Source organism: Neofelis nebulosa, chromosome 13 (assembly GCF_028018385.1).
Source record: "Neofelis nebulosa isolate mNeoNeb1 chromosome 13, mNeoNeb1.pri, whole genome shotgun sequence".
NCBI classification, from domain to species: domain Eukaryota; kingdom Metazoa; phylum Chordata; class Mammalia; order Carnivora; family Felidae; genus Neofelis; species Neofelis nebulosa.
The window spans coordinates 41,748,498-41,769,047 of record NC_080794.1 but is presented as its reverse complement, the minus strand read 5'-3'; the positions used below and the strand labels follow the sequence as shown (position 1 = coordinate 41,769,047).

Sequence of the window (20,550 nt, the reverse complement as noted above, 5' to 3'; positions counted from 1 at the left end):
GCCCCGGATTCAGTTTGTCGTGGGGTTGAGTAGAGAGCACAGCTTAAACTCAAAACAGATCGACGGGCTTTAACCACTTTGGTTAAAGAGAAATTCCTTGTTACAGATTTGGGCACAAGGCCAACTTCTTTCAAAATTATGTTTTTATTTTTATTTGGCACATCCACAGCCATTAAATGATTGTTCAAAGCACAATCCTCTCTTTTTTTTAGATAAACCACATGTTTATCTATCAACAAAGCCTCCGCTGTTAAAACAAAAATATGATTTATATACATTCCATATGGCACCAGAGCGCCTAAAGAAAAGAATTATCATTTTGCTCTTTTACATCAAGTGGCTGGTGGACCTCTCACTGTGCGGATAAATGCAGACCATGTGTTTGTGCTGAAGCCCAAACCCCAACAACATAATTCATTTATTTATTTCTGCACAATCAAGGAGGCCAGCAGGGCTGACATGCCATGGTTATTTGAATGGAGAGTGAATCTATGAACCGAACCCTCAGCAGCGGCGCCCTGTACCCTGTGACACAGGCTGTCTGGGTATGCTCCTCGTCGGCCGGCTCACCCCACAGAGCTTACTGGGCAGCCACCCAGAGCCTCCAAAGTGGACCCTGCCTGTTGGACCAACCCAGGCAGTGAAAGACCCAACCCTGTCCTCACAGGCCAGGCCAGGACAGTTTCCAGGACACTGTGTTGAGAGTCCAGGCCCCTACTAAGAGAGTTTGGAGACTGTGGGATAATGGTAACACCAGTCCTTATCCTTGGTCTGTTCCTGGCCTAGACCATCAAAGAGGCAGACCAGTGCAGTAAAACCTGCCTCGTTTGGGCCTTTCTGACTTGGCATTGGTGGCTATTAGCTCAGCATCTGGGCTTACATTCATTCCCCTTCCTGAATTTGTAGTGATTGGAGTGAGAAATTAATGAGTTACCAGGAGGTCCAACAAAGGGGGGCTCGAAGCTCTGCAGTCAAAGGTGTAAGACCTCCGGCCCTTTGCCGCCATTACTGCTATGTCTGGTACCAGTGTTAGTCATTTGGGGGAGTTGAGGAAATAGCCTTGCACTCAGTGAGAGGGATGAGTGGGAAGGGTGGGGCTGGAGGTGATGGACCAACTCCATGTGCGTGTTCACCCTGGGCATCCATAGCTGTGTGATTAGAGCAAGGCTTTTTTTGTAGGTCCTTACCCTCTGTACCCACCTAATTTACATTATTTAGCCAATTTATAGATAATAATACTTTATATAAAAGAACAAATTGTTTTGGAGTCCCTTCAATCACTTTAGCAAAGGATGCCTTGATCAAAAAATTCCTGCAACTCACTATGGTCCCAAAGACCTCATCAACTCCACAGATCTCCAGGCTCAGACCCAGCTCACAAATAAGGACATGGCTTTTTTTTTTTTTTTTTTTTTTTAATGGCTTCTTGAATCCAGGCTGCTGTTCCCCTGCCTGGATGAAACTGAATGCAGGCAAAATGGAGTTGGCAGGGGAGTTCTGTGTGGCTGGACTTAGAGGCATGCCCCAAAGCCAGACGTAGCCTTGTGTCTCCCACGGCTCTTACATTCAACACAAGGAGCCCAGACCCCAGGATAGAGGACTGTCACCAAGAGAGCTCTCCTGGCTCATTTGACCAAGTTCTGGTGGTTTCCTCCAGCAGGGAATTACCCACAGGCCCAGGCACAAGGTCTGAGACCCGGGCTCTGCTTCCTTACGTTGACGTAACGTGGTCTTGGCAGGGCCCTACCACACATGGGGCGCTTGACATGCGTATGTTTTGATTTTGTGGTGCCTGCATGGAAACTAGAGCTGCCTGTCAAGAAAATTAATAAAATGGATGTGACGCTGATTCTTCAGTGTTATTACCAGCAGGGAGAAAGAACTTCTGTCCAACTTTCCTCAAGACCCTGAAGGGCCTCACCTCTGGAGCCAAGGACGTCCCCTCCAGCCCAGCTAATCCCACTGCCAAGTTCCTATTTAGGAAGAGCCTGTGGGAGAGGCCCAGCCAGGCCCCGGTGTAACTGAAAACACATTTCCCTCCTAGGGTTATGTTACCGTGTTATTTCTGCCCGGGGCCAACTCCTCTGTGTTTGGAGGTAGCTCTCTGAACATGGCCTCTTGACATTCAGGTGGTCTTTGTGTTGGAATTTGCTAAGGCACATGACCTGGAAATAACAAGGTTTACCTTCATATAGGTTTTTTTAATTTAAAATAAGGACAGTGTTAAGCATGTGCTCCCGTTCTGTCATCATCGTGTACTTACCCTCCAAACCCCTGATCCTTGTCTCTTTTAGGTCATAATAAACACCATGATGATGTTCTCCTCGGCATGTTTATGTATTATCTCTCATTCCATAGGTCACAAAGCCTTCACTCCTTTTTATTTGGCAGGTGGGAAGATGGAAAAGAGAATCTATAAATGGATGAGTGTTTACAGAAACATGCTTCCTTCCCCAGTGTCCCCCATGTCCTACAGCAGACAATTCATTAGCACTTCCACAGAGACAGGCAGGCCTTGAGGATGGAGGGAGGTGGGATGAGGCTTTGGCACATTTGATCCCTTGAGAACACTTAGCGTTTCTGGAAGCCAAACGTGGAGTGTGAGCTCAGCCTGTCCCTTGCCCTGGGCAGGTACAGCGTCTATTTCTTGGTTCTGCAGAATGCATTGTACTCTGCCTCTGTTGAGAAGAGAAGAAAGAGGAACAAGACTGAAATTATGATATATCAAAGGTAGAATCACGGTGGCTTCCCACTGGGCTTTTCGTGTCCATGAGACCAAAAGCCAAGGCTGGAAGTAAGGACAACAAAGCTCAACAAAAGAGAGATGGGGTACTGGTATGCAGGGGTTACAAAATAGACCCAGCCCAGAGGTACCAGGAAAATATGAGGAACACCTGTTTATCCCCTGAACAATGTCACTTGCAAAGTTTCTTACCCTGGGGCCTCATTGCTCCTGAAAGCCTAGCTTCCATTTTGGAGATGTCATCTCATAATTGATCTAAACTTTTGGGGAATCTATATTTTTAGCCCACATCCTTGGGGGTAATGAATTCAAGTGTGCTAACTACTGTTAAAGACTTTCTCCTGGTTATTTGTATTTAATTTGCTCCGCTTAGCCCTCAAGGCATGCCCTCTGCAGTTGCTTGTCTGCTGGGATTTATTTAACAAATTCATGCTAACCTTATAGCCAATACCTTCACAAAAGAGGCATGGGTTGGCCAGTCAAGGGTCCTCTGACCCAGCAGCCTGTTAATGAGAGGCTAAGCATTTTCCCCAGCAGCACCCAGATTTTGCCCTGGGTTCCTTTAAGTAGTGAAGGTGATCGTCTGGTTCCTTTGACTTGTCTACATCTACATGTTAACCAGGTGATCCCATCCACCTGTCAGGTTCAAATGAGAATCTTCCTAAGGTCTTCCGTAAAGACAAAGACAGTGAACTTATTTAGCCTGTCTGCTATTGCCTCATAACGGACCACACTTACCCTCTACTTGGCTTCCTCCTTTGGATGTATTTTAAGATGCATTGATTTTTTTTTTTTCTTTTTCTTTTGGTTTTAGAGTTCTAGCATGTAATACTTAAGTTTCTCTTCAGCAGATGTGGTTTCAAGTTGGGGCTTGACCTGCCATCTCTGTGAATTGTGCTATTATTCTTACTAGGATTAGCTGTCCTTGGACATGATAAGTTGTGTGTGTGGGTATTGTATATAATTTAGAGAGTGATTAACTCTTAACATGTCTTTTCACTCTACACGGAGTCTTCAGATCTAGCACATTTAAATCATTCTCGGATTGCCAACTATTTTAACTCTGCTAAGCTACCATTTATGCGTGCACACGCACACACGGACACAGCCTGGAACATGGCATGCACTCCGTAATTATTTCTTGGTTGAATGAATCAATTAGGAAACCGGGAAAAGTATGTGATGTCCTTCTTGTATTTTTTCTCCCTGTTTTACAAGCTTTGAAATTTGTGGGTGAAATGTTACTTAATATTGATCACAACACAGTCTCCTCTGTCACATTTTCTATTTCTGAGTGAGGAAGCCATAGGAAAATCAGGTCCATGTTCTTCAGAGCATATCCTGGCTGCAGTGGACTTTGCTGGACATGAAAAACGTTTGTTCATTATTGATATTACCATATTAAGATAAATACATAGTCCTGGTGCTACTTGTAGCCAAATGAATCATTTTAATACCTTTATTTTGGGTTGTGTTTATGTGTAGATGTGTTTCTTATATGCATGTGTGAATGCATTATGGTTCAGGAGCTAGAAATATAAATCAAGACTCTAATAATGGCTGAACTATAGTGAGTTCTAACTGTGTGCCCAGCCCTGGGCTAATTGTTTTATGTACATCAGACATTTACTTCTCACAGTGACCGAACCCAAAACTGGCGCTGTTATCATCCCCACTTTCCAGTGGCAGACGCTGTGGGTTATGAGTTCAGCAACCTGTATGAGGGCAGAAAGCCTAGAATTGACAAATTCATGTGTCAGACCAAACAAACTGTCTCCAGGTCCTTGGGTACACCAAGAGGAAATATGGTAAATGGTAAGGGGGACCTTCGCTAGTGCCAGCATCATAGCTTTCTGTAGTTTATGGAAACGGTTGCTTTGGTAGAGATTTCCTGAATACCTACTGTATTCCAGACAGGGTGCTAATCTCACTGTCATCTTCATGGCTAGGAGGCACTCATAAGCTTCAGGAAGCTTCTGTTATGACTGGGATGTATGGGCACACATTTGCAAGCCCCGTTCTCTGGGTCTTGATGGCCTTTCTCTCTGGCCAGCTCTATAAGGGCAGAATTCACTGCATCAAGACATGTGAACCTAGGCTGGGATGAGTCAGGCTGGGGAAATGCCCCGGCTTTCCAGAAGGAAGTGACATCACTCACTGCTGTATTCAGGGGGTAAAGCTAATTGGCTTCAGTAGATGCTTCTGGGAGAAAACAAACAGTTCTTATTGGCTGGTAGGTATGGGCTCTGCAGATCTGAGGTGTTCACCCAGGTGAGGGAGACATACTAGAAACAGGGCTCAACCCTGTGTGGACAGGAGCGAGGTGGGTGACAGGATCTCTTAAAGGGGGCCAGGGCTGCAACGGATAAGGCTGAGGTCAAGGTGGCTTTCTGTTTCTAGGAGGGGAAGCTAATGGTGTCAGAGTAGAGGGTTTGTCTGGCAAAGTAAATCCACGTAGTGCAAGTTAGATAGTGAGAGCCAAACTGTTGCCTATTTCATACCCTTGGGTGTCATCCTAAGCACAAATGGTGTCATGACAGTGGACTTCTGCAGATACCCTCACCAGTGGAGAGAGCAGCTCCCAATACAAATATACTCACATGTTTATTCTCATAAATCCTAGATATATAGAGGATTCCCACTTTTTAAAACGTTTATTTATTCTTGAGAAAGAGAGAAAAGGCAGAGAGAGAGGGAGAGAGACAATTCCAAGCATGCTCGGTGCTGTCACCATAAAGCACCATGCAGGGCTCGAACCCACAAACTGTGAGATCATGATTGGAGCCCAAATCAAGAGTCAGATGCTTAACTGACTGAGCCACCCAGATGCCCCAAGGATTCCTAAATATATTTCTCCATCCAGAACCTCTCCCTGGACCCAATATCATCTGTGTAACTGATACTCAGCATCTCTATTTGAATGCCTTATCTCATCTGAGACCTAACATATCCGGAATTGAATTCCAGTTCCTTGTCTGGAAACCGTGTCTCCTCCCATTATACTATGGGTGATGCCATTACTTCCCATTGCTCAAACTGAAATATTTGGAGTCATCCCTAGCTTCTTTCTTTTTCTCATGCACCACACTGAATCCAGCAGGAAATCCTCTCTGTTTGACTTTCCAAATATGCCCAGGATCTGAGCGCTTCTCACCACTGCCACTCTTCCTGTCAGATCCACACCACCATCCTCGGTCTCCTCCAGCATTATATCAGTCTCCTAACATCCTTCCTGCTCTGTTTTTATCCTTCCCCCACTCCAGTTTATCTTCAGTAAAGCATCCAGGACAATACTTCGCAGGTGTGAACCAGATCTTGTCACCCTTCTGCATGAATCTTACCAAGGCATCTCATCTCACCAAGATAAAATTCTTACCAAGGTCTCTAGGTCCTAAGCAATCCTCGCTGGCCTCATCTTGTAAATGCTCTCTTGCTCCTTACTGTCAGCCACACCTGCTTCAGCTAGTCTGCACGTTTCGCACATGCTATTCCTCTGGCCGAAACACTCTTCCTTCATGTAGCTTCATGGCTTCTCCCTAGCAAATCCTTCATGTCTTTGCTTAGTGTTCATTTCTCAGACCTTTCTCTAAAACAGTAGAAGTCCATTTTTAAAAGGGCTTGAAAACAAATTTTTAATTGAAATATAATATACAAACATAAAAAGGTACATCTAATAAATGGACAGCTTATTAAATATTCACAAACTCAGAACTCTCATGTAACCAGGACCCGGATTAAGAAGCCACACATTATCAGAACCTCAGGAGCCTTTTTTTTTTTTTTTTTTTTTAATGTATCAGTGTATGTGTGGGTCTGTTTCTGGGCTCCCCTGGGGAGAATTGACATCTCTACCATGTTGAGTTCTCCAGTCTAATATGGCATATCTCTAATAAAGAGATGCTTTGCAGTTCAACAGTTTTCCTGTAAAATGCAGGAGAATCAAGAAGAAAGTGACTAAGCTCATAAATTTCTCTGGGGCTCCTGAGTCCCTGGGTCCCTACAGGGAATAAATGTCCCACTTCACCGCATTCTCCAGGAAGGATTTAGAGGTTCTCCTTGGCTTCGTGGGGTGAGTAAAGTTTCCATAGTAAAAGCATCAGAATAACATTTTCAAGATTTACATCACTGTCCCCTCCAGAACCCCATACATCTATGGCCTTATCTATGCTTCTGGCTTTGTTTTCCTCCGTGGCATTGTTTATCGCCTCTTTTCTCTGAGACAGTGTAAACGCTGTGAAGCCTAGGGCTACTTGCTGAATCCCCAATGCCTGGAACAGCGCCTGATGCCCAATAGGTACTCAATAAATGCGTGTTGAATAAATAAATGAATAAATTGGCCTTAGCCTTTCCTGGCCAGAACTTTATGACAGACAGCTGGGTGGGGCCAGGATCACAATTACAATTTGGGGTGATTTTGGTGCTGAAAACTTCTTCCATTGCTACTGTGTAGGTAGTTCCCTTGCCAAATTAAAGAGCTTGGACTCCATGTAGAAACTTGAAATACAAAGCTTGGCAAGGACGCAGGAGGCTGGTTACATTTGGTTACAAAGCATTTCGACTGCCAGAAAATCCAGTCAGTGTGTTGTTTAAATTCACAAATCAAAATAAACACCCATGCACTGAAATGAATTTGCTAAACCTCAGTATCCCATCTGGGTCAGCATCATTGTGCATCCTCTTTTTCCCTCCTCGAATCTCATCAGATCAGCGGCTCAGCCTGCCTCCCCTAATGCCATCCACTGTGCTCAAGATGACTAACGCCCACCTGAAAACAGGGCAACTTCCTTGCAAATGATTTCAAATAAAGAGAGAATTAATCCATGAACTATTAACAGGGATTTCGTTCCCCCCTGGCCCTGGTAATTTCTAGAACATTGAATTAAAGTGTTCTTAGACCTTTACAAATTCTCAAGGCAAACATTATTAGCAAAGAGAAGCCCATACAGCATGTTAGAAGATTGCCAGAAAATGTCAATGGAATTTCTGAATAAAATAAAAAAGGCTTATGCTTCCCTCCCGATTTTCTCTCCTTCTTCCTCCCTCCCTCCCCCTAACATGATTAGAAAGTCATTTCATGTGTCTTATATGTTTGGTCAATCAAAGGCAAACGTACATGATTGATGGTGACAGGGAACACATTTAACTCATTACTCTTTACTTTGCAGCAAAATGATTTGTGTAAACTGTCTGCCTAGCATTAAAGGTAAAACAAACTTAGAAACCCCAAAATGTTAAATTTTTGTCTAATATTTTCCTTTTGGTTTTATAGCCGTAATCACATATGGATTCTTTTATTTGGCTCTTGGCACAGACTGAACAAAAGGGAAAGGCAGCACAGAAAAATTACATAACATAAAGACAGAGCCCCATGGCCCAGTGAGGACAGAGCCACAGGAGCTGAGGTGGCCAGGACTCACCGTGAAAACCAGGAGAGGCTGCAACTCACCCTGGCTTTTATCAACTGCCAGTATAGTGTCAATAATGTGAAATAAGGCCCTCTTGACCACAAACATCAAAACTATCCACTTTGGAGATGATCACCCTTTAATTAACTACGTGTATTCACAGGCTGCGTTGTCCTGGCCTCCCCCACTTGGAATTTTCTCACTTAGATTTTATGGATGCCACATACCATTGGTGATTTTTCAAGCAAAAGTCTCAAAACGCTATGAAACCGTGAGGAATAAAGTTGCAGATTCCTTTAGTAAATCTACTGGCTATCATTGTCCTAAAGTGATACCGAGTATAAATCTGTGCCCAGAACAAGAACGAGGAATCTCTCTACTACTCTACATATCTAGGGGGTGCAAATTAAAGACACATCAGTGATTTATTACAGTGGTATTTTGTCAACTTTAAAATCATAATAGTATCCTAAGTTTGCATAGCACCTTATAGTTTATAATGTATACATTTTTGCTTAAATTATTTTTTACTTGACCAGATACAAAAGCATCTTACTGAATATCATTTGGGCAAAGGAGCCAGCATTTCTGACCCTTCCTCATGTGTAGAGTAGGAAGACAGGAAAAGAGGAAACAGGAAGACGGCTGACTTCTAGTTGCACAGCCAGATGGAAAATGGTAGAGCAGGGCCCAGAACTCCACCAGACCCAGTGCTCGGTGCTCAACTCAGTGCTTTTCCCATTATTATGTGTTGCTTCCCTGAGAGAAATGTCTTGATATACACATTGTTTGGCTTTGTATTCAGATCGATAGCTTCTAAGAGTAGAAATCACTTCGCAGTATTCGTGAAAGTGGTGTCCTCCATTTTCCCCAACCATGCCAAACTATGTAATATGAAAATTCAGATATTTTTCAATGGTAGGCAATACCTATGTCTGTCCCATTCCCTCCATGATCTGAAAAAGGTACTATCATCCCTGAAGCCTTGGCATGTGGGAGACTTTGTTGCCCAAGTCAAGCACTGTGGCTGCACAGGGGAGGGAGAGGATGACTGGTTGGTTGAGGGAGGAACCAGTGGGTCAGAATGCACTATGGTGATTTCCAACACGGAGGTGGTATCAGTAAAGAGGGCGTGAGGTCCAGGCTCCTTCTGATTAAAGTACAAATATTTAAGTAACACAAACCACTTGGGCACAGTGGTAAGGCTCTGAATTTATGTCTTCAAGACTGGGACATAAATCCAGTCACATTTACCTAGCATTTCTTCTGGCCATTTTCCATTACAGGAAAATGCTTCAAGTATGTAGTCCCACCAAGATTCAGAAGCAATGTTAATTGTCCGGCTATCTTGTTCTTTCATTTTATTCTTTAACTTCCAGTAAAATTGATGTGTGTGTACATGTGTGTACACAGCTCTGTGCATTTTAACACATATGTAGAGTCGTGCCACCACTACCAGAATCAGGGTACAGAACAGTTCCAATACCCCCCAAATAAACTCATGCTCTCACTGTGCATTCTCATATCCTCCCCGGCCCCCTAGCCCCTGACAACCACTGATTTGTTCTCTGTCACTCTCATCATGTGATTTTGAGAAAGTCTTGTGAATAGAATCATACAGGATGTAACCATTTGAGACTGGCTTTTCTCATTCAGTATAATTCCCTTGAGATTCACCCAAGTTATTGTATCAGTATTTGATTCCTTCCTGTGTCTGAATAGCATGGCGTTTCATGGATGTGCCACAGCTTGTTTGTCGCTTCATTCCTTTGATAGCATTTAGGTTGCTTCCAGTCTGGAGAGATGATGAATAGAGCTGATATAAGCATTTGTGTAGAAGTTTGCGTGGACATTAAGTTTTAGTTTCTCTAGAGGAAATACTAGAAGTAGGATCGTTGGATTAGAGGGTAAGTGTGGGTTTACCTTTAAAAGAAATCACCAACGTGTTTTTCCAGAATGGCTGTACCATTTGTCATGCCCTCCAGGCAAGCGTGAGTGTTCCTGTTCGTCTGCATTCTTGTCTGCACTTGGGATTGTCAGTTTTTTTTTTTTATTTCAGTCATTCTACTGCATGTGTAGAGTATCTCATTGTGGTTTTAATGTATGTTTCCCTAATGATTAATGATGTTGAACATCTCTTCATCTGCTACTCTATTATCTGTCTGTCCTTTTTGGTTTTTGGCCCATTTTTAAAAATAGGCTTATTTTTTTTTTTTTTTAATTTTTTTTTTTAATGTTTTTTATTTATTTTTGGGACAGAGAGAGACAGAGCATGAACGGGGGAGGGGCAGAGAGAGAGGGAGACACAGAATCGGAAACAGGCTCCAGGCTCCGAGCCATCAGCCCAGAGCCTGACGCGGGGCTCGAACTCACGGACCGCGAGATCGTGACCTGGCTGAAGTCGGACGCTTAACCGACTGCGCCACCCAGGCGCCCCAAAAATAGGCTTATTTTTTAAAGCAGTTCTCAGTTTACAGGAAAATTGAGTGGAGGCAGAGATTTCCCAAATACCCCTTTCCCCACACCTACATAGTTTCCCCCATTACTGACAGTGGGTACATTTGTTACAACTGATGATGCTTCCTCCTCACTAATCCCTGGCTAACACTGATGTTTTAACCATCTCCATAGTTTTGCGGTTTCCAGAGTGTCACATAGTTGGAATCACAGTCTGTAGCCTTTTCAGATAGGCTTTTTTTGCTTAGTAATATTCTTTTGCATTCTTATATGCCTTTGCGTGGCTTAAGTGCTCATTTCTTTTTAGTGCTGAATAATATTCCCTATGTCCATTGTCTGGAGGTTCCACAGTAAATTCATCCATTCAACTATCTAAAGACATCCTGGTTGCTTCCAAGTTTTGGCAATTATGAATAATGCTGCTGTAAACATCCATGTGCAGGTTTTTGTATGGACATACATTTTCAACTCTTTTGGGTGAATATCAAGGAGAGCAATTGGTATGGCAAAAATATGTTTAATTTTGTAAGAAGTCACCAAAGTGTCTTCCAAAGTACCCTATCGCATTCCTACCATCAATGAATGAGAGTTTCTCTTGCTCCACATCCTTGTCAGCATTGGGTATTATCTGTGTTTGGCCCTTTTTTTTTCTTTTCAATTGGGTTGTTTGCTTTTCACTGTTAAATTTAAGAGCTCTTTATATATTCTGGATATCTTGATGGATTTGTAAATACATTCTCTCGGGTCTGTATCTTGAGTTTGCGTTTTCTTAACACTGTCTTTCCTGGATAAAAGTGTTTAATTTTGAAGATTTTAGGGGTTTTCTCTAAATGTTAAATATGGAGTTTCCACATGACCCAAAAGTTCCACTTCTAGGTGTCTACCTAAGAGAAATGAAACCACATGTACTAATTTTCCATGGCTGCTATAATAAATTACCAAAAAATTGCCTGCTTAAAACAACACAAATGTTTTTTTCTTCCTTTTCTGGAGGCCAAAAGTCTGAAATCAGTTTCATTGGACTAAAGTCAAGGTGTTGGCAAGGCTGGTTCCTTCTGGAGGCTCTAGAGGAGCATCTGTTTCCTTGCATTTTCTAGTTTATGGAGGCTGCCTGCATTTCTTGGCTTGTGACTCCTTCTTCATATCCCTCTAGCATTTGCTTCCAATATCACATTTCCTACTTCCTCGTCTTTAATCAAATCCCCATCTGCCTCTTTTTTTTTTTTTTTTATAAGAACACTTGAGATTATAATTAGGGCCATCTTGGACAATATAGAACCACCTCACATCCCAAGATCTTAATTGTATCTGCAAAGTCCCTTTTGCCATGCAAGGTAACATTCACAGGTTCCAGATATATCTTGGGGGGCCACTATTCAGTCCACCACAGTCTGCCCTTTGGCCTTAAAATTCTGTATCCATCAAACATGTAAAATACATTTACCCCATCCTAATATTTTAAAAAGTACCAACCCTGCAGCACCAATTCAAGTTCAGAACCCCATCTAAATATCAGCTCTGAAGTCCCAAATTTTATCATCAAAATTAGTATGCGTACGACTCCGGGTATGATCCATTCTGGGGCAAAATTCCTTTCCATCAACAAATCTGTAAAACTACAAGACAAGCATTCTATCTCCAAAATATAATGATAGGACAACCATAGGATAACAATTACAGGCATTCCCATTCCAAAGGGAAGAATATGGAAGCAAGAAAGGCTCTATGAGCCCCAATTAACTTCAAAATCCAATCAGAAAAATTCCATTAGTTTCACGTCTGGGCATAATCCTCTGTGGCTTAAAATTGGCCTTAGCTAATGTGATTCCTCCAAATGTATCATTTTTCAAATTACTTTGGCTATTCTAGTGTTTTTGCCTTTTCTTGTAAATTTTACGATCAGCTTACCTATCGACAAAAAAATCCTACTGGTATTTTGTTAAATCTATATACCATTTTGGGGGAGCACTGGCATCCATGAACATGGATTCTAATCCATGAGCATTGTCTCTCCATTATTAGGCAATCTTTAACTTCTTTCATCAGTGTTTGTAGTTTTCAGCAAACAGGTTCTGTACATTTTTGCTAGATTTATACATAAATTATTACAATTTTTGGAGCTACTGTAAATGGCATCTTAAAAAAATTCAGTTTGCAATTATTCAATGGTGGTATGTAGAAATACATGTTATTTTGCTATGTTGGCCTTGTATCCTGCAACCATATTACACTGACTAGCATTTCTTGAAGGATGTTGAATAGGAAGAGTGAGAGTAGTGGTCTTTGATTTTTTCCAAGTCCTAGGGGGAAAATATTCAGTATTTAGCCATTAAGTATAATGCTAGCTATAGGTGTTTTGTAGATGCCTTTATTTTGAGATTGTGGGAGTTCTTTTCCATTCACAATTTGATGAGAGGTTTTTTTTTTTTTTCTTTAAATCATGAATGTATACTGAATTTTGCTGAAGGCTTTTTCTGCATTGATTGATATAATCATGTTATTTTTCTTCTTCTGACTGTTAATATGGTCAGTTATGTTGACTGATTTGAGAACATTGAACTAGCCACTGTGCATTCCAAGATAAACCCCACTTGGTCATAATGTGATGTATTCGCTAATATTTTTATGAAGGTGTTCTGTGTATGTGTTGTGAGTATACTCTTGTGAGTATACTGTTCTGTAGATTTTCTAATACTGTCTTTGTCTGGTCTTAGTATCAGGGTAATGGTTGACTTCATTAAATGAGTTGAGAAGCCTTTCCTTTTCTTCTATTTTCTGCAAGGGTGTAGAATTTGGTGTAATTTTTTCCTTAAATGCTTAGTAGAATTCACTAGTGAAAATATCTGGGCCTGAATTTCTTTTTCCAAAGGTTTTTAAAGACTAACTCAATTTCTTTAATACTTACAGCTCTATTCAGGTTATTTATTTAATCTTGGATGAATTATGGCAATTTGAGGTTTTTGAGGAATTAGTCTAATTTATCTGAGTTACACAATTTATGTGCATAGAGTTGTTTATAGTTTTCAATTTATTTTACATTTAACATCTATGGGGTCTGTAGTGATATCTTCTCTCTTATTCCTGATTTTGTAATTTATGCTTTTTTTATCATCAATCTTACTACATGTAAAGTTTGCTGGTGTTTTCAAAGAATCACCTTTTGGGTCTATTACTTTCTTAATTTTTCTGTTTTCTTTCTGCTTGCTTTGGGTTTATTTTATGCTTCTAGCTTCTTAAGATAAACCTTAGGGTATTGGTTTGAGACTCCTTTTTAAAAAATATAAACATTAAATGCTATATAGTTCCTTCTAAGCATTGCTTTTGCTACATTCCACAAATTTTGATATGTTGTATGTTGATTTTTATTCAGTTAGAAATACTTTTCAATTTCACTTGAGATTTCTTCTTTGACCTGTGGATTATTTAAATGTGTGTTGCTTAATTTGGATATATTCCTCTTATTTTGATATTACTGATTTGTCGTCTGATTCCATTATGGTTAAAGAACCTACTCTGTATGATTTCAAGTCCTTTAAATTTGTTAAAGTATGTTTTATAGGATCTATCTTGATGAATGTTCCGTGTGACCTTAAAAAGAATGTATATTCTGCTATTGTTGTATAGAGTGCTTTATGAACATCAAGCATTAATCTGTGCCACTTGGTGGTGTTGCTCTGTCCTTCTACACCCTTGCAGATTTCATGTCTGCTGGTTCTACCCATAACCGTGAGAAGAGTGCTTCAGTCTCCAAAGATAATTGTGATTTGTCTATTTAATTCTGTCTGGTCTTGCTTTGTGTATTTTAAAACTCTGTTAAATGCATATACATTTGCATTCTTGTTTTCTTTCTTTCTTTCTTTTGGTGAATCGATCCTTTTTATCATTACATATTGTCCCTAATATTCTTGGTAATTCTCTTTTTCTGAAGTCTAGTAGACTTCAGATCTGATGTTAACAAACCCACTCAAGCTTTCTTTTTTGACTAGTGTTTTCACAGGGAAAAAACCTTTTCTCATCATTTTCTGTCTAAACCAAACTGTATCTTTAAATTTTAAGTGATTTTCTTCTAGACAACTTATAGTTGGGTAATTTTTTTAAAATTCCATTCTGTGAATCTGTTTGTTAAAAGGTGTGTTAGACTATTTATCTATAATGTAGGTCTAATATTTTGCTATTTGTTTTCTGTTTCATCTGTTTTAGTTTCTTCTTTGGGGGTATTTTGAACATTTTTAGTATTCCATTTTATCTATTGTATTTCATATATATATATATATATATAGCCTTATAATTGATTGGCCATGGGATTGTAATGTACATACTTAACTTCTCAAGTCTACTTAGATTCAGTGACTTACCTCTTCAGTTGTAATGTAGAAACCTTATGAACCTGTAGGTCTCTTTACCCTCCCCATTGTTGTTGTTGTTGTTGTTGTTGTTATGTTATATCTATATACACTGACAACCCCATAAGACAGTGCTATAATTTTTTTACTTTCAACCATGAAACATATTTTATTTATTTTATTTTCATTTTTTCAATGTTAATTTCTTTTTTGAGAGAGAGAGAGAGAGAGAGAGAGAGAGCGAGCACAAGTTAGGGGAGGGGCGGAGAGAGAGAGGGAGACACAGAATCCTAAGCAGTCTCCAGGCTCCAGCTGTCAGCACAAAGCCTGACACAGGACTGCAACTCATGAACTGCAAGATCGTGACCTGGCCAAAGTCTGATACTTAACTGACTGAGCCACCCAGGCACCCCTCAACCATTAAACATATTTTAAAGAACAGTATCATCTTTTATATTTATCCTGATATTTCCCCTGTTGTTCTTTCTTCATTCCTGATATTCCAGCTTTCCATTTGTTATTCTTCTCATTCTGTCTGAACAGCTTTCTTTAACAATTCCGTTAGAGCAGTTTGCTGGAAACAGATACTATTTTCCTTCATCCAAGAATGTCTTTAATTCACCTTAATTCCTGAAGGTCATTTTTGGTGGATACAGAATCCTGGGTTGACAGATCTGTTATTTCAGTACTTTGAAATGTTGTTCTACTTCCTTCTTGCCTCCGCTGTTTCTGATGAGAAATCTGTAGTCATTTGAATTATTGTTAACCTATAAGTAATGAGTGATTTTTTTTGCTTGCTTTAAAATTTTTTTATTGTCTCTGGTTTTCTATCATTTGATTACACTGTGTTTGAACATTATTTCTTTGGGCTTATTCTGCTGGAGCTCACTGAGATTCTTGTATCTCTAGGTTTGTCTTTGGTAAAATTTGGGAGGTTTTGTTCATTTCTTCAAATATATTTCCTGCTCTATACTCTCTCTTGCTTTCATTCTGGGATTCATATGACACAAATATTAGACCTTTTCTAATAGACCACAGGGCCCTCAGGCTGTATTCATTTAAAAAAATTTTTTTTTCTCTCTGTTGTTCAAACTGAACTATTTATGTTGCTTCAAACTTCAAGTTCATTGATTCTTTCTTCTGCCATCTCCCATTTTGCTACTGAACCCATCCAGTGAGTGTGTTATTGTATTTTTCAACTCTAGAGCTTTCATATGATTCTCATTTTTATCTTGTTTCTTTACTAAGGCTTTTTGTCTTTTAATACTTTACAAAAGTTTTCTCCTTTAATTGTTGAAGTGTTTTTAAAATAGCTGCTTTATGGATTTTGTTAGATAATTCTAGTATCTGTGGTGTCTAGGCATTGGATGAATGCAAGTTGAGATTTTTCTGTTTATTCATAAGCCAAGTAATTTTTTTATTGTATCCTGGACACTTTGATTTTTTTTTTTTTTATTTTGAAACTTTGGGTCTATTTTGATCTTAGAAAAAATGTTGATAATTTTATTTTGACATGTAATCAACCTGTTGGATTTTAGGCTGCATGCTCTGACCAGGCTTCTATGGATTGTGATTCCAATGTCAGTTGAATTGCAAAGCATTGGCAGTGCTCTTTGGATCTGTCTCACATCAGTCTCAGACTGGGCAATAGTCTATATTATAGTTTGTTCTCAAAATCTATATATGCTGTATATAGGGCCAGCTGCATCCATGCACAGCTCAGGGTAAGCCCAGAAGTTCAGAAATGATTGTAAGAGGCTACTTTCCCAAGTCCTCTTTCTCTGTCATCAACCAGGGAATTGTCAGCCTCCATGGCTGTCAGCCTCCTCCTCTTTTAAGCCTCTGACCAGAAAGCTGGGGCTTTACTTTCCCTGCTTATTATACATTTCCTGCTCCTATGTGCCCACCCAGGGCAAACCAGTGGGAAGACAATGACAAGAAGCAACAGGGCTTTGTCCCTCACTCTTCTGGGACCTCAGATCCTCTAGCCAGTGGAGGTTCTCCTACCGCTCATGTCCTTCCAGCTCCCATTGCCACAGCTGCTACTGCCACCACTGGATGCCTTAGGGGTACAGGTGCTAGAAAAGAGTAGAAAAGAAAAAGAAAAAAAAGAGAAAACATGATTTCTCCCATTCTTCCTGAGTATTAGGAATTTCTTCTACTGGTGTTTGAGCCAGAACCGTAGCTTCTCTTGGAGTTTTCTGTCCACATCCTGGTCCTTGCTTATAGGTTCTGAGGTCAGGCTGGAGGATGGAGAGGAAAAATAATAGTAAACTCATTGCCGATTTGGTGATACTTCCAATTCTGGTCATTTCCTCTAATCTGCCTGCTATTGTTCACTTGTCAGGGTCTTCAACTGGTTACTACATGCATTCTGTCAAGGTTTAAGAGATGCATTCAGTGAAATATACAGGGCAGAGAGTACTTACTCCACCTTATCCAGAACCAAAAACCCAAACAGTGCTTTAGATTGTCTTTTACAGTCAGACCCAGGAGAATATTGCCTCTGGGACGGTATTGTCATCATCGAGTCCTTTTAACATATTCAGTAATCATTCTCTTTGGGATGGGTTTGAGATTATCCACCTTTTCATCCGAAGCTATAGATAACATAATATGGCAAGCTACATTACGGCAAACTCCTGTGCCTCTCCTGGTAGAACAATATGAGGTGGCTATTTCAACTTCAAACTCATTTGGCTGATTTAGAGAAACTTTGGGACAACAGTAAAATGACACTGAGATCAATTTAGGCATCCATCTGCCATCTTGAAAAATGGTGTGCAATAAAACCTTTCAACTGGGTATAATTTTTTTAGTTTTTATCATTAATGCCACTTGTATTTCAGGGTAACAAGAGTGATTCAGGTCCACTTATTAGGGTTTGAAGTTCTAAGAAATGCAGGTTCCCTGCCTCAGTGTTGTGCTTTATTTGCCATAGGGGATGGGAAGTAGGGTGGGAAGCAGATGGAATTAGTTGACATATATGAGTAAAAGATAGCATTTCCTCTCTTTTTCCCATATTGTATCAGTAGATAGGCAATCTCTGCCCATTGAGAAATAACATATATATCTGTGCCCATTGATCTTGGTGTGCAAAAGCTCCTTGCTGGCAGTCTACCAAAAGAAGTCTGTGTTTATTCCTAGCCTTCATACTTATGGCATTGCTTTTTAGTACGATGGATTTAATCAGTTTCTCCTTTCTCTAGACTGTGACAAAGTAAGTATCATTTAAGAAAGAGTTTCTGTTGGGTTTCTTATTTTAGTTAAAGTTTGGCAGCAAGAGGCCATTTCTTTCAGTGGTTGGGTATTTTTTCTTCTTGAATATACTAGTGTGGAAGGAAGCAACAAAGGAGGAATACTTGGTGCCCCTTTCAGAATTCAGATTAAGTATTAGGCTTGTTTGGCCAAAGATGTTGGGTAGTGTCTCCCTATGCAGATACATCCATGGACCACCATGTTCCAAATTTTCCAGCATAGCCCTCACTCTGCCTTTTCTCCCTCACTTGTGAAATGTGAAGGGACTTGTATAGCTGTGTAACAAGTAGAGGGCTGGGCAGTGAGAAAGCTGTAAAGACTCTGATTTAGGACATAATTTGTTGTAGGACCTTGGACTGCTTATTCAACTTTTCTGAGCTTCATATTTTCCCACTGTAAAATGTGTGAGAGTATAGATGATTATTGGAATGATTGCAAGTGTGTTAAAGCCCCTAGCCTCTTTCTTCCTTCTTAGGAGTGGGTGGTACTGTTTGGGCTTCTATTTGCCATGAGACTTGAGACTGGGTTGGGCTTGAATCACTGATGGGAGAAGATAGAGGGGTGAACCTAGTATAAAACCAATCTCAAGGGTGGCATAAAGTTATCCCTCCCTATATTGCTTACACTTTTGTGTTGCCAACATCTTTGTAAATGACTGATGTTGGGGGAGGTCTCCAGAACTCTTTGTAGTGAGATACAAGGTTAGCAGAATTTTCTGCCTGAGTACACTTTCTAGGACAGGAGCATTGTTTATTGGTCTAAATGACACTACTTCCTTCAACCCTTTCAACCTTCCTGTCAAAAACCCCACCCCCAGCCCCCTAAGCTAGAAGCTTTTACAGGTGAAAACTGGGTGCCTCTGTCTGGTTTTTCCCAGGCCTCTTCTGTGAATGGATACTCACTGACTGTTGTTTCCCATATGTAATGAAAGCCCAGCTAGCTAGTACAGCCTTACCCAACACAGAGCCTTACAGTGGAGTGACCTACAGGAGAAAAGCTGTGTGCTAGAGTGAGTTACCTGGGGAGAACTCAGAGAGACTAGCAACCTCCCAGCTTGTGCCTGGAGGCTTGAAATGTACTATTGACTTGACCTTGCTTATGGGACCAGTGAACGTAGAGGGACAGAGAGACCTGTCCCTGCCCAAACAAGATCATCACAAGTCTATACCAACTGCAGGATGAGAGCTAGCCTGACAGTTTTGGGGGAATAATGAATTATAATGATTGCTAACATTTTCCTAGAAATACAACCAGAAGGAGAAAACATGCCTTCCAGAACTCTTCTCAGGAGGCATGAAATTTGCAGTTGGAAGGAATACTTTGGTAAACTATTTAGAGTGGAAGGGATGGGCTTTCTCCCCCCAAGTGACAACAGATATTTTCTAAATTGCCTACTAAAAAGGATAAATCCACTTAACTGCAAAGCTTTTTTTTTTCTTTTTTGAGGGAAGTTTGCAAAATTGGGGCGAGAAATAGACTATAAGGGTAGTAGAGGCTAAAGACTCTGAGCAGTTGATCATTCTTCTCTCTTATGTCCCCACGAGTGCTTAGCCTCTACTCCAAATATGAGTTGAGCAAATATTTTTTAAAAATAATGTTTGAAGGGTGCGTGAGTGGCTCAGTCAGTTGAGTGTCTGACTCAAATTTGGGCTCAGGTCGTGATCTCATAGTTCATGAGTTTGAGCCCTGCATCCACCTCTGCATTGACAGTGCAGAGCCTACTTGGGATTCTCTCTCTGCCCCTCTCTCTCTGCTCCTCCCACACTCATATGCACTCTCTGTCTCAAAAAAATAGACATTAAAAAAATAATGTTTGAATAAGCACCAGTTTATTGGTATGCCCATTCTATGGACCAAGGATACTCCAGGTATCAGTTCCAAATCCATCTGAGAGGTGAGGCTGGAAGTAAGGAGCAAAGCCATTTGCTAGGAAGGAGGATGATAAATAAGAGTATGGTATAGAGATTCCCCAGTTGAGGCATGTGGGCAAAAGTCAAGTCCAGGAACCAGAAGACCGGGGTAGCCCAGTCTACCCATCAGGATCTTGCTTGGGTATCCATTCCAAAGGCCAGGCTGGGTCTTCCTCCATCAGCTTCAGGCTCCATCCACATGTGACCCGTCTCCTATTTTAGGGGACCATTATTTTCTTCAAATATCTAATCTGTCTTACCATCATATTTATTTATAGTGAACTTGCTGGCCACTAGGAAAGGTGAAGGATTGGGGGGACCTCTCAGTCATTTTGGGGACAAACTCAAGCTTCTTAGTTTTTCTCCTCAATCCAGAGGATCATTTGATAATCAGTGGTGTTCCAGGCTCTTCTAGCAGCAGCTAAGCAATAGGA

At 40.7% G+C, this 20,550-nt stretch overlaps 1 protein-coding gene across 29 annotated transcripts in view; it reads left to right on the top strand.

Annotated features, from left to right (window-relative positions):
• KCNMA1 (potassium calcium-activated channel subfamily M alpha 1) overlaps positions 1-20,550 on the top strand; it is a 739,425-nt gene that overhangs the window by 538,375 nt on the left and 180,500 nt on the right. The window lies entirely within an intron of this gene.